Source organism: Pristiophorus japonicus, chromosome 1, assembly GCF_044704955.1.
Source record: "Pristiophorus japonicus isolate sPriJap1 chromosome 1, sPriJap1.hap1, whole genome shotgun sequence".
Classification (NCBI taxonomy): domain Eukaryota; kingdom Metazoa; phylum Chordata; class Chondrichthyes; family Pristiophoridae; genus Pristiophorus; species Pristiophorus japonicus.
Window position 1 is genome coordinate 440,145,142 of NC_091977.1, and position 18,879 is coordinate 440,164,020.

Below are 18,879 nucleotides of genomic sequence, written 5' to 3' on the forward strand. Positions count from 1 at the left end.
GTGCAAGAATTAATAGTCCTATTAAGTGTCTTGGGGAGAGCAAAGTGTTAAATTGCTAACTTTGAAACAGGCCAACTTATAATGTTGACCATCACGCCAACTTCTACCCTCCCAATAATTTATAAACATCAATTCCAATATTAGTCAGATACTATCGTAATACGCAAAATGTAAAGTAAAATAGTAAAACATTCCGTTACTAAATGAATTAAATGATTGAACGTCTACGTGGCTGTTTGGCAGAGCAGCTTGAGTTAGCGGGACCACCAACGCAAGAGGTGTTCTCTTTTTAGTGTGCTGAGTACGGGAGCCGAAGGCTTCACAAGGCTTAAGCTACAATCGCATGCCATTACATAGAAACATAAAAAATAGGTGCAGGAGTAGGCCACTCGGCCCTTCGAGCCTGCACCGCCATTCAATAAGATCATGGCTGATCTTTCCCTCAGTACCCCTTTCCTGCTTTCTCTCTATACCCCTTGATCCCTTTAGCCGTAAGGGCCATATCTAACTCCCTCTTGAAGATATCCAATGAACTGGCATCAACAACCTGGAGTTCTTCTGCTCTGGGGTACACTCCAGATAGTGTACCCCAGAGCAGATAGTGATGATAACCTTCCTGCTGTCGTACTCCATGTACTGGGAGAGGAAAGGCACAGCACTGGTCTCTTTCTTCGGTAAAAGAGTCATCGAGATAAGCAACCGTAACTTGACTTGAAAGTAGATAGGGAATATTCGAGTATGCAGTGCGCATTCTGGGTATGGATGTCCACCATTGAGGCCCAGAATCGCAGAACGGATCCTTTTAAGATCAGGCCGGGAAATCGCTTTTGAGAATTAAGTATTAGTGTGTGTTCCCTGGCTGCAGTTCGGGTTCGCCTCTGACCCACAGGAAGTGAAAGTGAAAGACAAATGTGCAGCTCTAGGTCCGCTCGTGTTCTATTTCTGTCCTGTCCAGCGGGCCATATCGAATGACTAGGCTGGCCGGATACAGCCCGCAGGCCGTATTTTGCCCACTACTGAAGTAGAGAGAGAACTGGAGTTGACCACGCCACCAACGTAACTTCGAACGCTGTCCAGAGATCAACGGGGTAATATTCTTTTGATCTCTATTATGTGGCAGCATATGTTTGATGTAATTTTCAAAAAACAAATTATTGTTTACCATTTTTTTGCTTCATGTCTGAATCAATTACATCCTTAACCAGAGGAATGGAGGACTGCAAATGTTACACCCCTGTTCAAAAAAGGGGAGGGGGATAAACCTGGTAGTTACGGGCCAGTCAGCCCAACATCGGGGTGGGAAACTTTGAGATGTTAATCCAGGATAAAATTAATAGGCACTTGGAAAAATATGGGTTAATAAATGAAAGCCAGCACTGATTTGTTTAAGGCAAATCATGTTTGACTAACTTGATTGAGATCATTGATGAAATAATGGAGAGGGTGGATGAGGGTAGGGCTTTTGATGTAATTGGACTTTCAAAAGACATTTTGATAAAAGGCACATGATGGATTTGTTAGCAATATTGAAGCCCACTCTTAAAATAAGTCCTTAGGTGGTTGAACAGTCCAATACGAGAGCCACAGTCCCTACCACAGGTGGGACAGACAGTCGTTGAGGGTAAGGGAGGGTGGGACAGGTTTGCCGCGCGTTCCTTCCGCTGCCTGCGCTTGTTTTCTTCATGCACTCGGCGATGAGACTCGAGATGCTCAGCGGCCGCCCGGATGCACTTCCTCCACTCAGGGCGGTCTTTGGCCAGGGACTCCCAGGAGTGTCAGTGGGGATGTTGCACTTAATCAGGGAGGCTTTGAGGGTGTCCTTGTAATGTTTCCTCTGTCCACCCTTGGCTCGTTCGCCATGAAGGAGTTCCGAGTAAAGCGCTTGCTTTGGGAGTCTTGTGTCTGGCATGCGGACAATGTGACCTGCCCACCGAAGCTGTTCAAGTGTGGTCAGTGCTTCAATGCTGGGGAGGTTGGCCTGGTTGAGGACGCTAATTTGGTGTGTCTGTCCTCCCAGGGGACTTGTAGGATCTTGCGGAGGCACCGTTGATGGTATTTCTCCAGCGACTTGAGGTGTCTACTGTACATGGTCCATGCCTCAGAACCATACAGATGGGCGGGTATTACTACAGCCCTGTAGACCATGAGCTTGGTGGTAGATTTGAGGGCCTGGTCTTCGAACACTTCGATCCTCAGGCGGCCGAAGACTGCACTGGCGCACTGGAGCTGGTGTTGAATCTCCTCATCGATGTCTGCTTTTGTTGATAAGAGGCTCCCAAGGTATGGGAAATGGTCCACTTTGTCCAGGGACGCGCTGTGGATCTTGATGATTGGAGGACAGTGCTGTGCGGCGAGGACAGGCTGGTGGAGGACCTTTGTCTTACGGATGTTTAGCGTAAGGCCCATGCTTTTGTACGCCTCAGTAAATACGTTGATTTTATCCTGGAGTTCATCCTCTGAATGTGCGCAGATGCAGGTATCGTCCGCGTACAGTAGCTAGACGAGAGTTTGAGGTGGTCTTGGACCTGGCCTGGAGGCAGGGCAGATTAAACAGCTTCCCACTGGTTCTGTAGTTTAGTTCCACTCCAGCGGGGAGCTTGTTGACTGTGAAGTGGAGCATGGCAGCGAGGAAGATTGAGAAGAGGGTTGGAGCGATGACGCAGCCCTGTTTGACCCCGGTCCGAACATGGATTGGGTCTGTAATGGATCCGTTGGTAAGGATCACGGCCTGCATGTCGTTGTGGAGCAGGCGAAGGATGTCACTACGAACTTTTGGGGGCATCCGAAACGGAGGAGGGCGCTCCATAGAACCTCGTGGTTGACAGTGTTAAAGGCCTTTGTAAGGTCGAAGGCGGCCATGTATAAGGACTGGCACTGCTCCCTGCATTTTTCCTGCAGCTGTCGCGCTGCAAAGATCATGTCCGTTGTGCCCCGTAGGGGACGAAATCCGCACTGCGACTCCACAGGCACAGGGAGAAGACGGTGGAGAACTCTAGCGACAACTTTCCCACTGGCTGATAGGGAGATTCCTCTGTAGTTGCCGCAGTCGGACTTGTCCCCTTTTTTAAAGATGGTCACGATCACTGCATCTCTGATCTCCCGGCATGCTCTCCTCCCTCCAGATGAGAGAGAGGAGGTCATGTATTCGCGCCAACAGCGCCTCTCCGCCATACTTTAGTGCCTCAGCGGGGATTCCATCCGCTCCCATAACCTTGTTGTCCTTGAGCTGTCTTATGGCGTTTCCTACCTCGTGCAACGTTGGGGTTTCACTGAGGTGGTGGCGAGTCGCATGCTGCAGGATGCAGTTGAGAACACTTAAGTCAGAGTCTCAATTGAGGAGATCTTCAAAGTGCTCCTTCCAGCGGTGTCCTTGATGAATATTTCCCCGTTCTTGGCCAGCAGTGGGGTGGGGCCTTGGGAGTTTGGACCATAAGTGGCCTTGACTACGATGAAGAATCCTCGCACATCATGGCTGTCGGCCAGTTGTTGTATCTCCTGCGCTTTCGCCATCCACCACCTGTTCTTTAGGTCCCGGGATTTTTGTTGGACCTCAGCCTTGAGCCACCTGTAATGTTGCTTTGCTGCTCCAGAATTGGGTTTGTCATGTATTTAACCATCTTGCAATGACATAGTCATGTAACTGTAACTCATGTACACTGTATCTGTACCATAGAAATGCACACCCTGACCACAGGGGGTGAACTTGCGGGAGACACTCCTCACCTGGGTTTCCAGGTATAAAAGGGAAGGTCCCACCCAGGGTCAGCACTCCTTGGTCCAGGCAATAAAGGTGAAGGTCACAGAGTGATCGTGTCTGATATATCCATGCCTCGTGTGAGTTTGTAGTAAGGTGCAGGGATACCACAGGGTTATTGCTTGAGGCTCAGAAATGCTTTGTGTTGCGATCTATTCGCTCTTGGATCTCCTGATCATGCTCATCAAACCAGTCCAGCTGTTTTCTGGTTGGGTGACCAAGTGTCTCTTCACAGGCACTGGTCATGGAGGTCTGGCGGGCAGACCAAGCGTTGTGGGCATTCTGCATCTCAGGATCATCAAGGCATGCCAGGTTAGCTGTGAGACGTTGGCAGTATAGGGCTCTCTTAACTGGGTGTTTAAGTGCCTCGGCATTGACTTTTTTGTGGCACTACTTCTGCTGTCCCCTCCGCTTTGGGGCTATGTTGATGTCGATGATGGATCAGATTAGGCGGTGGTCTGTCCAGCAATCGTCAGCTCCTGTCATGGCATGGGTGATGCGCACATCCTTGCGATCCCTGGCTCGGATGAGGACAGTCGAGCAGGTGCCAGTGTTTGGAGCGAGGGTATTGCGACGATGCCTTATATTTGTCCCTCTGGCGGAACAGGATGTTGGTGATAAGAAGCTCATGTTCGAGACATTTTGTCAGGAGTAGGGTGTTGTGTATATATATGTAAATACCCTGTACACTCAATGTACAGTTTCATAAGACCACTGGATGTATCTTCACATTGTATACACTATGACTGTACCACCAGTGGTGCAAATGGTGGAGACCGAAGAGTCACCTGCATGCTGCAGGTAACCAAGTATAAAAGGGAGCTCAGCTTACTGTACCCTCATTCAGGAGCTGCAATAAATGCACTAAAGTCACAACAGTTCAAGTGCAATACCTTACCTTGTGGAGTCATTACTAGTGTCTCTTCACAGGCACAATAACAGACACAACAACTGCCGACGAGAGTACAAATTTCCACGCGAAAGATAGCTAACCTTGGTAACTTTCAACAATTCGCTGATGAGGAAGATTGGGATGCCTTTGTGGAAAGGCTCGAACACTATTTAATCGCGAATGACCTGGCTGGAGACACACTGACCTCGCTGGCTGATAAGTGCAGAGCTATCCTGCTCAGCAGTTGTGGACCCACCGTTTGTTTATGGCCTTGTCAGGGACTTGCTAGCCCCAGGGAAGACGACAACCAAAAAGTACGTGGAGCTCGTAACGATGATACAGGAACAGCTCAAACCGAAAGAGAGCATCCTCACAGCCAGACACCGGTTCTACACACACCGGCGGTCCGAAGGCCAAGAAATTGCAAAATATGCTGCAGACCTGAGACGACTGGCTGCACCGTGTGATCTTGGCGACCACCTCACTGAAGCACTGAGGGACGTCTTTGTTATTGAAATTGGCCACGAGGGCCTCCTCCACAGGCTGCTCTCTGCGGACACCATGGACACCCTGCAGAAGGCAATTAACGTCAGCCGGGTGTTCATGGCCTCGGCCTGCGATTCTAAGAGGATGATGACTCTCCCTCAAGGCTCTAACCCGGCAAGTACCATGAACCAACTGGCGCCCTTTAGAGGCAAGACTGCTACCCTGAGTCCCGCAACCCTGAGTCGGCCACATGGGGCCAACCGGCCAATCCCATGCTGGTGCTGTGGTGGAAATCACAGGGACCACTCGTGCCGCTACAAAGACTATAATTGCAAAGGCTGTAACGTGAAAGGCTATCTACAGCGAATGTGTAAAATAAATTTTACTCACCGAGTCGCTGAAGAGTTGGCTGATCACCCGGGCTCCAGCGCTGATGAAGACGAAGAGAGTGTCCAGGAGGCAGTTCAGCCCCAGGAAGAGGTGTACGGAGTGTTTACCTGCTCCACCGAGAGTTCCCTGTTGAAAATGGAAGTTGAAATCAACGGTGTTCCAGTCTCGATCGAGGTCGACATAGGGGCGAGCCAATCGTTGATGAATCAGGCGGCCTTTAAGAAACTCTGGGACAATCCAGTCGAACAACCTAAAATGCTCCTGATGCAGGTGAAGCTGCTCACCGACACAAACAACACCATCCCAGTTGTTGGCAGCGTGGATGTCTAGGTGTCCTCTGGCGGCGCGATGCACAAGCTACCTTTGTGGATCGTTGCTGGTGATGGTCCAACGCTGCTAGGAAGATGGATGAAACAAATCCTAATCTGTTGGAGCTGGGAAAGCCTCCAGGCCCCGGCGATCGACGTCCTATGCGGCCCCAAATTTGGATCCATCACAGCACCTGAAGATCCTACCATTCAACTCGACTGCGCGGCGGCGACACAGACCGCACAACCCAACGGCGAGATGATCCAGCCCAAACGACCAGACCTCACCTTCAGGGCTCCAGTGGCAGGACTCCGGAGGAAGATGATCAACACAGAATGTAACTTCCCTGTTTCCATGGCAGAACCTGTGGAGAAAAGGATCACCGCAGCCTTCCTCGTGGAAAGACGCCGCCGCCCGCACCACAAGGTGAAGCACCTGAAATCAAGATGGCCGTGACTAGACCACGAGGGGCAGCGTTGAGGGAACAACACGTGATGCCGAGCAGCAAACCGGATTGGGGTAAAGATTGCAAGGCCCTCTTAAAGGAGACCGGCAATCCAGCACAATTAAAGGGACAGTTCCACTCTTTGTACAGCGATGCCGGTGATACATATGGAATTAACAAATGCAAGTATCTAAATGTAACTTTGAACACCGATGCCGGTAGGATACATGGAAAAGATGTAATTGACAAATGCGAATATGTAAAGACAACTAACAATTTCGAGTCGGGCGATTGCGGTCGGAGCCAATGTATCATGACTAAGTGAAGAAATGATGTGTGATGCCGGGCTTTACATGTATGCCGACAAAACCAAGGGCAACCTCCCGTTGGAAGCACCCAGGTCCAGCGGGCTACCCGAACATGTAGCCTGCGCCTCCGGGACCAATGTGATGCCCCAGGGAGTGTGGCCACACACAGTGGGAGCATACCCACTGCAGGGCCAGCAATCAGTGGACGGCACTGGCACTATTACTGGCACCCTGCCCCAGATCAGTCCTACCTCTCTGGTCGCCAGGGCCAGCACCAGGAGCAAGAGGCCAACACCCTCCAGCCCTCCCGATGGGACATGGGATGACCAGGTTCCCACTACCGCTGAAGGGCAGCAGGGAAACCCTGCAGCCCTCAAAGGAGGACAAGGAAGCCACACATTCCTGTGGCTCTGCCCACCACTAGGCAACGGCAAAGGCCCTGAGACTCAGCCAGGGGAGCGATCCGAGGCCACCCAGCTGGCAGGGGGCGCAGCACCGCCATCAGACAACCTGGACACAGTCCGGTTACTCTGGAAATAGTGTCCTCACCCATACCCCAGGGGCAAGACTGTAATACCATGTATTTACCTTACCTGTCATATGTACTTGTTCCACTTCTGCAAAATCCAAACAGTGATGTAACTAATCCTATTTTTTGTCTCTGCACATGTATGTAAATGCAGATGTCGAGCCACACACATGGTCCATGTATGGGGTGGGGGGGGGGGGAGGAGAATGGATGTATGCAGCCATGGACACACATGGGTCACACCCAGAACCTATTCAAACCCCACTGCAACCTCCAACCCTCCACTGCTGATCATTTCCCAACGTCGTGGCAATAAGGACTTGGGGGTCAACAGGGAGAGAGCCATTCCCAAGCACAGACAAGGTGCAAGGGCTTTGGGCACTCAAGTCGAGGGCCAGAGCACACAGTGTAAAAGCCAGTGGCACAAGACTTAGGGGGGCGTGATGTTGTGTATGTATAATATATGTATATACCCTGTACACTCAATGTACAGTTACATAAGACCACTGAATGTATCTTCACACTGTATACACTATGCTTGTACCACCAGAGGGTGCAACTGGTGGAGACCTCGGGGTCACCTGCACATTACAGGTAACTAAGTATAAAAGGGGGCTCACCTTACTGTACCCTCATTCAGAAGCTGCAATAAATGGACTAAGATCACAACAGTTCAGGTGCAATACCTTACCTCGTGGAGTCATTATTAGAGTGCTTACAGACACAATATAGGGTATGGCTGGAGTTGGGTTTCCCTACCCCCTCTCTGCCAATCACACCTCCCCAGAGGGCTGTGTCTTTGCCGACCCTGGTATTGAAGTCACCGAGGAGGATCAGTTTGTCGTCCGCGGGACAGGGATGTTTCGAGGTTGGTATAAAAACTCTCTTTGGTCTCATCCATTGCATCGAGTGTTGGGGCGTACGCACTGATGACTGTGACACATTGGTTCCGGGATAGGGTGAGTCAAAGAGTCATGAGACATTCGTTAACCCCACAGGAGGAGTCTTTGAGGCGGTTTACCAGCTCATTTTTGATGGCGAAGCCGACTCCGTGAAGGCGGTGTTCTTCCTCTGATTTCCCTTTCCAGAAAAAGATGTACCCTCCACCTTGTTCCTTGAGCTGGCCTTCCCCTGCCCGCAGGTCTCACTTAGGGCGGCGATGTCGATGTCAAAGCGTCCAAGTTCCCGGGCAACTATGGCGGTGCGGCGTTCTGGCATGTCGCTGTTGGAGTTGTCCATGAGGGTCCTGACGTTCCAGGTCCTGAACTTCATGTTAATGGAGTGGAAGATGCCTCTGCGTGAGTTCTTTTAACGTGGGGTGGCAGTTGCGCATCGACCACCACACGGGCTAAGCGGAGCAAGGTCTTGGTCCAGTGGCAAGGGGGTCCAAGACGACTGGAGACCAGGCACTGCTGTGTGAACCTAATTGCCTACGGCGAGATGCTTGTTGCAAGCTCGGCGCCAAGTAGCGTCCTTGATGGTGGGTGGTCTGAGGCTTGGTTTGAGGCAGGCATTAGGAGGGTCAGTTGTCCGCTGGAGTTCTGGGTAGGAGGTCAGCAAGGAGTGGAAGCGTGGAAGAGTCATAGCCGTGTTGGAGGGAAGAAGGCCCGCTGCTGGAGCGATGAGAGCCCGTCGCTGAAGGGGCGGGGGAGGGGGGCGGTAATATCCCAGTTGACTGGTCGGAGGCTCACCGGGCATCATCATGAGTAATCCGGTTTCAAATGACTAAAAATGATGCTAATAAAACACACCAAACTATTTCCTAGTTAGATTGGGGTACAGTATTCAATTCATTAATTTAAAACATTTTAAAGAAAATAATTCTTAAAAGTTCCTCAACGTTGTTTAAAGGTTTCTCCAGAATGTTTAAAAGTTTCTCCAGAAGATTTAAAGTTGCTCCAGAAGTTTTAAAAGTTTCTCCAAATCGTTTAAAAGTTTCTCCTGAAGTTTAAAAAAATGTTACCAAGTTGTTTAAAAGTTTCACAAGTTGTTTAAAAGTTTAAAATGAAAGTTAATAGTAAGTTACTTCCTTTGGTATTGTACCAGCCCTCTGCAGCTGTACAAAGCCCTGGTTAGACCACACCTGGAGTACTGTGGGGAAGTAGAGGCTCTGCCGTCTCTGAAGGGTCTCCTGCAAAGTAAATGAGTTGACGGCACGAATCATTACAAATGGGTATGATTTGGTGGCCATTACAGAAACGTGGTTGCAGGGGGGCCAAGACTGGGAATTAAACATACAGGGGAATCTAACAATTCGGAAGGATAGACAAGGAGGGAAAGGAGGTGGGGTAGCTCTGTTAATAAAGGATGATATCAGGACAGTTGTGAGAGACGATATTGGCTCTAATGAACAAAATGTTGAATCATTGTGGGTGGAGATTAGAGATAGTAAGGGGAAAAAGTCACTGGTGGGCGTAGTTTATAGGCCCCCAAATAATAACTTCACGGTGGGGCGGACAATAATCAAGGGAATAATGGAAGTATGTGAAAAAGGAACGGCAGTAACCATGGGGGATTTTAACCTACATATCGATTGGTCAAATCAAATCGCACGGGGTAGCCTTGAGGAGGAATTCATAGAATGCATACGGGATTGTTTCTTAGAACAATATGTTACAGAACCTACAAGGGAGCAAGCTATCTTAGATCTGGTCCTGTGTAATGAGATAGGAATAATAAATGATCTCGTGGTAAAAGATCCTCTTGCAATGAGTGATCACAGTATGGTTGAATTTGTAATACAGATTGAGGGTGAGGAAGTCGTGTCTCAAACGAGCGTACTATGCTTAAACAAAGGGGACTACAGTGGGATGAGGGCAGAGTTGACTAAAGTAGACTGGGAACACAGACTAAACGGTGGCACAATTGAGGAACAGTGGAGGACCGTTAACGAGCTCTTTCATAGTGCTCAACAAAAATATATTCCAGTGAAAAAGAAGGGCAGTAAGAGAAGGGATAACCAGCCGTGGATAACCAAGGAAATAAAGGAGAGTATCAAATTAAAAACCAATGTGTATAAGGTGGCCAAGGTTAGTGGGAAACTAGAAGATTGGGAAAATTTTAAACGACAGCAAAGAATGACTAAGAAAGCAATAAAGAAAGGAAAGATAGATTACGAAAGTAAACTTGCGCAAAACATAAAAAGATAGTAAAAGCTTTTACCGATATATAAAACGGAAAAGAGTGACTAAAGTAAATATTGGTCCCTTAAATGATGAGAAGGGGGATTTAATAATGGGAAATGTGGAAATGGCTGAGACCTTAAACAATTATTTTGCTTCGGTCTTCACAGTGGAAGACACAAAAACCATGCCAAAAATTGCTGGTCACGGGAATGTGGGAAGGGAGGACCTTGAGACAATCACTATCACTAGGGGGGTAGTGCTGGACAGGCTAATAGATCTCAAGGTAGACAAGTCCCCTGGTCCTGATGAAATGCATCCCAGGGTATTAAAAGAGATGGCGGAAGTTATAGCAGATGCATTCATTATAATCTACCAAAGTTCTCTGGACTCTGGGGAGTTACCATCGGATTGGAAAGCAGCTAATGTAACGCCTCTGTTTAAAAAAGGGAGCAGACAAAAGGCAGGTAACTATAGGCCGGTTAGTTTAACATCTGTAGTGGGGAAAATGCTTGAAGCTATCATTAAGGAAGAAATAGCGGGACATCTAGATAGGAATAGTGCAATCAAGCAGACGCAACATGGATTCGTGAAGGGGAAATCATGTTTAACTAATTTACTGGAATTCTTTGAGGATATAACGAGCATGGTGGATAGAGGTGTACTGATGGATGTGGTGTATTTAGATTTCCAAAGGTGCCACACAAAAGGTTACTGCAGAAGATAAAGGTACGCGGGGTCAGTGGAAATGTATTAGCATGGATAGAGAATTGGCTGGCTAACAGAAAGCAGAGAGTCGGGATAAATGGGTCCTTTTCAGGTTGGAAATCGGTGGTTAATGGTGTGCCACAGGGATCAGTGCTGGGACCACAACTGTTTACAATATACATAGATGACCTGGAAGAGGTGACAGAGTGTAGTGTAACAAAATTTGCAGATGACACAAAGATTAGTGGGAAAGCGGGTTGTGTAGAGGACACAGAGAGGCTGCAAAGAGATTTCGATAGGTTAAGCGAATGGGCTAAGGTTTGGCAGATGGAATACAATGTCGGAAAATGTAAGGTCATCCACCTTGGAAAAATAAACAGTAAAAGGGAATATTATTCAAATGGGGAGAAATTACAACATGCTGCGGTGCAGAGGGACCTGGGGGTCCTTGTGCATGAATCCCAAAAAGTTAGTTTGCAGATGCAGCAGGTAATCAGGAAGGCGAATGGAATGTTGGCCTTCATTGCGAGAGGGATGGAGTACAAAGGCAGGGAGGTCCTGCTGCAACTGTACAGGGTATTGGTGAGGCTGCACCTGGAGTACTGTGTGCAGTTTTGGTCACCTTACTTAAGGAAGGATATACTAAGCTTTGGAGGAGGTACAGAGACGATTCACTAGGCTGATTCCGGAGATGAGGGGGCTACCTTATGATGATAGATTGAGTAGACTGGGTCTTTACTTGTTGGAGTTCAGAAGGATGAGGGGTGATCTTATAGAAATATTTAAAATAATGAAAGGGATAGACAAGATAGAGGCAGAGGGGTTGTTTCCACTGGTCGGGGAGACTAGAACTAGGGAGCACAGCCTCAAAATACAGGGGAGCCAATTTAAAACCGAGTTGAGAAGGAATTTCTTCTCCCAGAGGGTTGTGAATGTGGAATTCTCTGCCCAGGGAAGCAGTTGAGGCTTGCTCATTGAATGTATTCAAATCACAGATAGATAGATTTTTAACCAATAAGGGAATTAAGGGTTATGGGGAGCGGGCAGGTAAGTGGAGCTGAGTCCACGGCCAGATCAGCCATGATCTAATTGAGTGGTGGAGCAGGCTCGAGGGGCTAAATGGCCTACTCCTGTTCCTAATTCTTATGTTCTTATGAAAGTGTTATATATGTAAACCTGTAAATACCTTGTGTAGCCACCAAAGGGCTCATCCTCTGAAGTCCCAAGAGATCCCACAATCCCTTGGGAGCACCTGTATTTAAGGAGGCCTCACAGGCTGGAGAGGCACTCTGGAGACCTGCAATAAAAGACTACGGTCACACTTTACTTTGAGCTCACAATATCTAGTCAGACTTTTTATTCATACATAATAACTGGCGACGAGACATAGATGACGAACACAACGATGCAGAGAACAGTGGGCATCCTGGAGAAATTTTCGGAGGGAGATGATTGGGAAACCTTCGTGGAGCGACTCGACCAATACTTCGTGGCCAATGAACTGGAAGGAGAAGCGAACTCTGCCAAACGAAGGGCAATTCTCCTCACCATCTGCGGGGCACCAGCGTATGGCCTCATGAAAAATCTGCTTGCTCCAGCAAAACCCACAGAGAAATCGTTCGATGATTTGTGCACACTGGTCCAGGAGTATCTGAACCTGAAGGAAACCGTTCTGATGGCGAGGTACTGGTTCTACACCTACAAAAGATCTGAAGGCCAGGAAGTGGCTGAGCTGAGATGCCTTGCAGGACATTATGAATTTGAAAGACATTTGGAGCACATGCTCAGGGACTTCTTCGTACTTGGCATTGGCCATGAAGTGATATTTTGCAAACTTTTGACTGTAGAGACTCCAACCTTGAGTAAACCCATAGCGATAGCCCAGGTATTCATTGCCACAGTGACAATACTAAGCAAATTTCTCAACACACGAGTGCTGCTACAAGTACTGTGAACGAAGTGATGTTTTCAAATCGCAACGTACAGGGCAGGCCCCACATGCCTGCAGCTGCATGTCCGCAGAGGTCTGAGAGTCCACCATGAAGGGTGATGAATGCAAGGCCATTAACACGTTGTTGGCGCTGCGGGGGTGATCATTGTTTCCATTCATGCTGCTTCAAAGGATATGTTTGCAAGGGCTGTGGAACAATGGGACACCTCCAACATATGTGCAGGCGAGCTGCAAACCCTGCTAATCCTGAAAACCACCATGTTGCAGACGAGGACTGATCCACAGCGGATCACGATGAACCAGAGCCTCAGACCGAAGAGGCAGAGGTATATGGGGTGCACACATTTACCACAAAGTGTCCTCCGATAATGCTGAAGGTTGAATTAAATGGACTCCCGGTGCCAATGGAGCTGGACATGGGCGCGAGCCAGTCCATAATGAGCAAAAAGACTTCAATAAATTGTGGTGCAGCCAGGCCTCAAGGTCAGTCCTGACTCCCATTCGCACTAAACTGAGAACTTACACAAAGGAACTGATTCCCGTAATCGGCAGTGCTACTGTAAAGATCTCCTACGATGGAGTGCTGCACAAGCTACCATTCTGGGTGGTACTGGGCGATGGTTCCACGCTGCTCGGCAGGAGCTGGCTGGGAAAGATACGCTGGAACTGGGACAATGTCGGAGCGCTCTCGTCCATTGACAACACCTCATGTCCCCAGGTCTTAAACAAGTTCCCTCAACTGTTCGAACCAGGTATCGGGAAGTTCCAAGGAGCAAAAGTGCAGATCCATTTGATTCCGGGAGCGCGACCCATCCATCACAAGGCGAGAGCAGTACCGTACATGATGAGAGAGAGGGTGGAGATCAAGCTGGACCGGCTGCAACGAGAGGGCATCATTTCGCCGATCGAATTCAACGAGCGGGCCAGTCCGATTGTTCCAGTCCCCAAGGAAGATGGCACCATCAGAATCTGTGGTGATTACAAAGTAACTATCATTCGTTTCTCCCTGCAGGATCAATACCCAATACCAAAGGCAGACGATCTTTTTGCGACGCTGGCGGGAGGAACGATGTTCACGAAGCTGGACTCAACCTCAGCCTACATGATGCAGGAGCTGGAGGAATCATCTAAGGGCCTCACCTGCATCGACACGCACAAAGGTCTCTTCATTTACAACAGAAGCCCGTTTGGATTCGATCAGCCGTGGCGTTATTCCAGAGAAACATGGAAAGCTTACTGAAGTCGGTCCCGCACATGGTAGTCTTCCAGGACGACATCTTGCTTACAGGTCGGGACACAGTCGAGCATCTGCAGAATCTGGAGGAGGTTCTTAGTCGACTCAACCGCGTGGGGCTCAGGTTAAAACATTCGAAGTGCGTTTTCTTGGCGCCTAAAGTGGAGTTCCTGGGGAGAAGAAATGCGGCGGATGGCATCAGGCCCACCAATTCAAAGATGGAGGCAATCGAGAACGCACTGAGGCCACAGAACGTGACGGAGCTGCAGTAATTTCTAGGACTCCTGAACTACTTTGGTAACTTCCTACGGCTCTCAGCACACCGTTAGAACCACTGCACGCCTTACTGTGTAAAGGAGATGAATGGGTTTGGGGTAAAAGCCAAGAAAACGCCTTTGTAAAAGCTAGAAAATTGTTATGCTCAAACAAATTGCTTGTATTGTATGATCCATGTAAACGTTTGGTACTAGCATGTGATGCGTCGTCATATGGCGTCGGGTGTGTATTGCAACAAGCTAATGAATCTGGGAAATTGCAACTGGTTGCTTATGCATCCAGAAGTCTGTCTAAGGATGAGAGGGCCTATAGCACGATTGAAAAAAGCGCTCGCGTGTGTTTATGGGGTAAAGAAAATGCATCAATATCTGTTTGGGCTCAAATTTGAATTGGAAACTGACCATAAGCCACTGATATCCCTTTTTTCCAAAAGTAAGGGGATAAATACGAATGCATTGGCCAGCATCCAGAGATGGGCGCTCACTTTGTCTGCATACAACTATGCCATTGCCACAGGCCAGGCACAGAAAACTGTGCCGATGCTCTCAGTAGGCTGCCATTGCCCACCACGGGGGTGGAAGTGGCACAGCCCGCAGATTTAGTCATGGTAATGGAAGCATTCAAGTGTGAGCAATCAGCCCGACAGATTAGAACCTGGACAAGCCAGGACCCCTTACTGTCCCTAGTAAAAAATTGCGTGCTTCACCGGAGCTGGTCCAGTGTCCCATTGGAAATGCAGGAAGAGATAAAGCCGTACCAGCGGCGCAAAGATGAAATGTCTGTGCAGGCAGACTGCCTTCTGTGGGGTAATCGGGTAGTGGTCCCCAAGAAGGGCAGGGACACTTTCATCAGTACTCACCCAGGCATTGTAATGGGGATCAAACATGTTACATCTGCCCCATTCAAACCAGCATCCAATGGTCAGGCAGAGAGCGCAGTGCAAACCATCAAGCACAGCTTGAAGAGGGTAACTGAAAGCTCACTGCAGACTCGCCTATCCTGAGTCCTGCTTAGCTACCGCACGAGACCCCACTCGCTCACTGGGATTCCACCCGCTTAACAAGACTCTTGTTAGTCCACCCTGATCTACATGAGCAGGCGGCTTCAACTAAGTACATATAACACCACATTTGCGCTACGCAAAATTGAAATCAACGATCCTGTATTTGTGTTGAACTATGGACAAGGTCACAAGTGGCTTCCCGGCACTGTTGTGGCCAGAGAGGGGAGTAGGGTGTTTCGGGTCAAACTTTCAAATGGACTAATTCACCGGAAACACTTGGACCAAATCAAATTCAGATTCACGGACTATCCTGAGCAACCCACTTTGGACCCTAGCTTCTTTGACCCCCCAACATACACACCAGTGGCAACCGACACCGCGGTTGACCACGAAGCAGAACCCATCACCTGCAGCAGCCCAGCAGGACTCACCGCATCAGGCAGCCCAGCAAGGCCAGCTGTGCAGCAGTCCGAGGGCCCAACAAACGATTCACCAAAACCAGCATTTTCACTGAGACGATCAACCAGGGAAAGAAAGGCCCCAGATTGACTCATCTTGTAAATAGATCCACTGTTGACTTTGGGGGGGCGGGGGGGTGGGGTGGGGGAAGTGCTATATACGTAAACCTGTAAATACTTTGTGTAGCCACCAGAGGACTCATCCCCTGGAGTCCCAAGGGATCCCACAATTCCTTAGGAGCACCTGTACTTAAAGAGGCCTCACAGGCTGGAGAGGCACTCTGGAGATCTGCAATAAAATACTAAGGTCACACTTTACTTTGAGCTCACAGTGTTCAGTCAGACTCTTTATTCATACATAATAGAAAGGCCAGCTGCCGCCGCGGAAGAGGAGGAGGCCCAAACACTACCGCGGAGGAGAGGCACAGCAGCCGCCGCCAGAGGGGACCCGGCCATCGCCTCGGGCCCGAACGCCCGGCCGGATGATCACCTAGCCTGTCGGGCGGCACCGAGGCCAGCAGCGCTCAGCCATAGGATTAAAGGGGCAGTGGCTGTGTGGATATGAAACTGGCCTTGCAGCAGAAATCAGAGAGTAGGGTTGAGCAGTTGCTTTTTAGGCCGGAGGGAAGAGTGCAGTGGTGTCCCCCGGGGTCAGTTTTGGGACCACTACTGTTTTTGATTATATATTAATGACTTGGACTTGGGTATACTGGGTATAATTTCAAAGTTTGCAGATGACATAAAACTCAGAAATCTAGTAAACAGTGAGGAGGATAGTAACAGAATTCAGGAGGACATTGGCTGGTGAAATGAACAGATACATGCAGATGACATTTAACACAGAAGTGTGAAGGGATTCATTTTGGTAGGAAGAATAAGGAGGCAATATAGGCTAAATGGTATAATTTTAAAGGGGGCGCAGGAACAAAGACCTGGGGTGTACATACACAAGTCTTTGAAGATGGCAGAACAAGTTGAGAAGGCTGTTAAAAAGGTATACGGGATCCTTGACTTTATAAATAGAAACATAGAAAATAGGCGCAGGAGTAGGCTATCTGGCCCTTCGAACCTGCACCGCCATTCAATATGATCATGATTGATCATGCAACTTCAGTACCCCATAGAGGCATAGAGTACAAAACCAAAGATGTTTTGCTAAACCTTTATAAAATACTGGTTAGATCCTAGCTGGAGTATTGTGGCCAATTCTGGGCACCACACTTTAGCAAGGATGTCAAGGCCTTAGAGTGTGTGCAGAGGAGATTTACTAGAATGGTACCAGGGATGAAATACTTCAGTTATGTGGAGAGACTAGAGAAGCTGGGCTTGTTCTCCTTAGAGCAGAGAAGTTAAAGGAAAATCTTGGGTTTTGATAAAGCAAATAAGAAACTGTTTCCAGTGGCCGAAGGCAGTAACCAGAGGACACAGATTTAAGGTAGTTGGCACGAGGACAAGAGGCGACACGAGGAAAAAAAATTACGCAGCAAGTTACGATGATCTGCAATGGACGGCCTGAAAGGTTTAAAAAAAAAATCATTAATGGGATGTGGGAGTCGCTGGCAAAGCCAGCATTTATTGTCCATGAGGTGGTGGTGGTGAGCCACCTTCTTGAACTGCTGCAGTATAAGAACATAAGAAATAGGAACAGGAGTAGGCCATACGGCCCCTCGAGCCTGCTCCGCCATTCAATAAGATCATGGCTGATCTGATCATGGACTCAGCTCCACTTCCCCGCCCGCTTCCCATAACCCCTTATTCCCTTATCGTTTAAGAAACTGTCTATTTCTGTCTTAAATTTATTCAATGTCCCAGCTTCCACAGCTTTCTGAGGCAGCGAATTCCACAGGCTTACAACCGTCAGAGAAGAAATTTCTCCTCATCTCTGTTTTAAATGGGTGGCCCCTTATTCTAAGATCGTACCCTCTAGTTCTAGTCTCCCCCATCAGTGGAAACATCCTCTCTGCATCCACCTTGTCAAACCCCCTCATAATCTTACACTTTTCGCTAAGATTGCCTCTCATTCTTCTGAACTCCAATGAATAGAGGCCCAACCCACTCAATCTTTCCTCATAAGTCAACCCCCCAAATCCCTGGAATCAACCTAGTGAACCTTCTTTGAACTGCCTCCAAAGCAAGTATATCCTTTCGTAAATATGGAAACCAAAACTGCACGCAGTATTCCAGGTGTAGCCTCATCAAAACCTTGAATAGCTGTAGCAAGACTTCCCTGCTCCATCGCCTTTGCAATAAAAGCCAATACCATTGGCCTACCTGATCACTTGCTGTACCTGCACACTATCCTTTTGTGTTTCATGCACAAGTACCCCCAGGTCCCGCTGTACTGCGGCACTTTACAATCTTTCTCCATTTAAATAACTTAATAAGCGATGCATCAGTCTGCATCTCAAAACACTTCTTCTCCGCCGCCCCCACCCCTCTCCATAAACATCAAGGGATCAAGGGTACTGCATGAACTTAGAGACTAGGGGCTGGAAATTCTAATCTCAGCGATAACGGTATTTTTTTGCCAAAATTACCGCGATCAGGCCTGAAATTCAAGCTTGAATTTGCGCAGTGGTTAAAATCGGTGTTGCATGAGGATTTGCGGTGCAAACCGCGATCCTCGCCAACTTTAGTCCGAGGCTGATATCGCTGCGAGTTGGACCTTGGGAGGGCAGAAAAACACCGAAAAATAAATTGGATAAAACAAACAAAAAAATTCACAAAACATTTACAAGACCCTTGTCTATTGAGTCACTGCAAAAGAATTGAAAAATAAAAACTTATAACTTACCTTTTTGCAAGTCTTCATACTTATCGCTGCTGGCAGGCCTGCTACGACAGGTTTTTCCGTGTCAGTATTTTTCACGCAAAATACAGGTGTGCACAGAGCCAAATTTTTGGCAAAAGTGATATTTTGAGTCTTGCATGGCAACGGTCCTCTCTCCAGAGGTATTTGAAAACCACCGCTGCAAAACATCACTTAATTTTCTGCCGACCGGGTTTGACAAAAA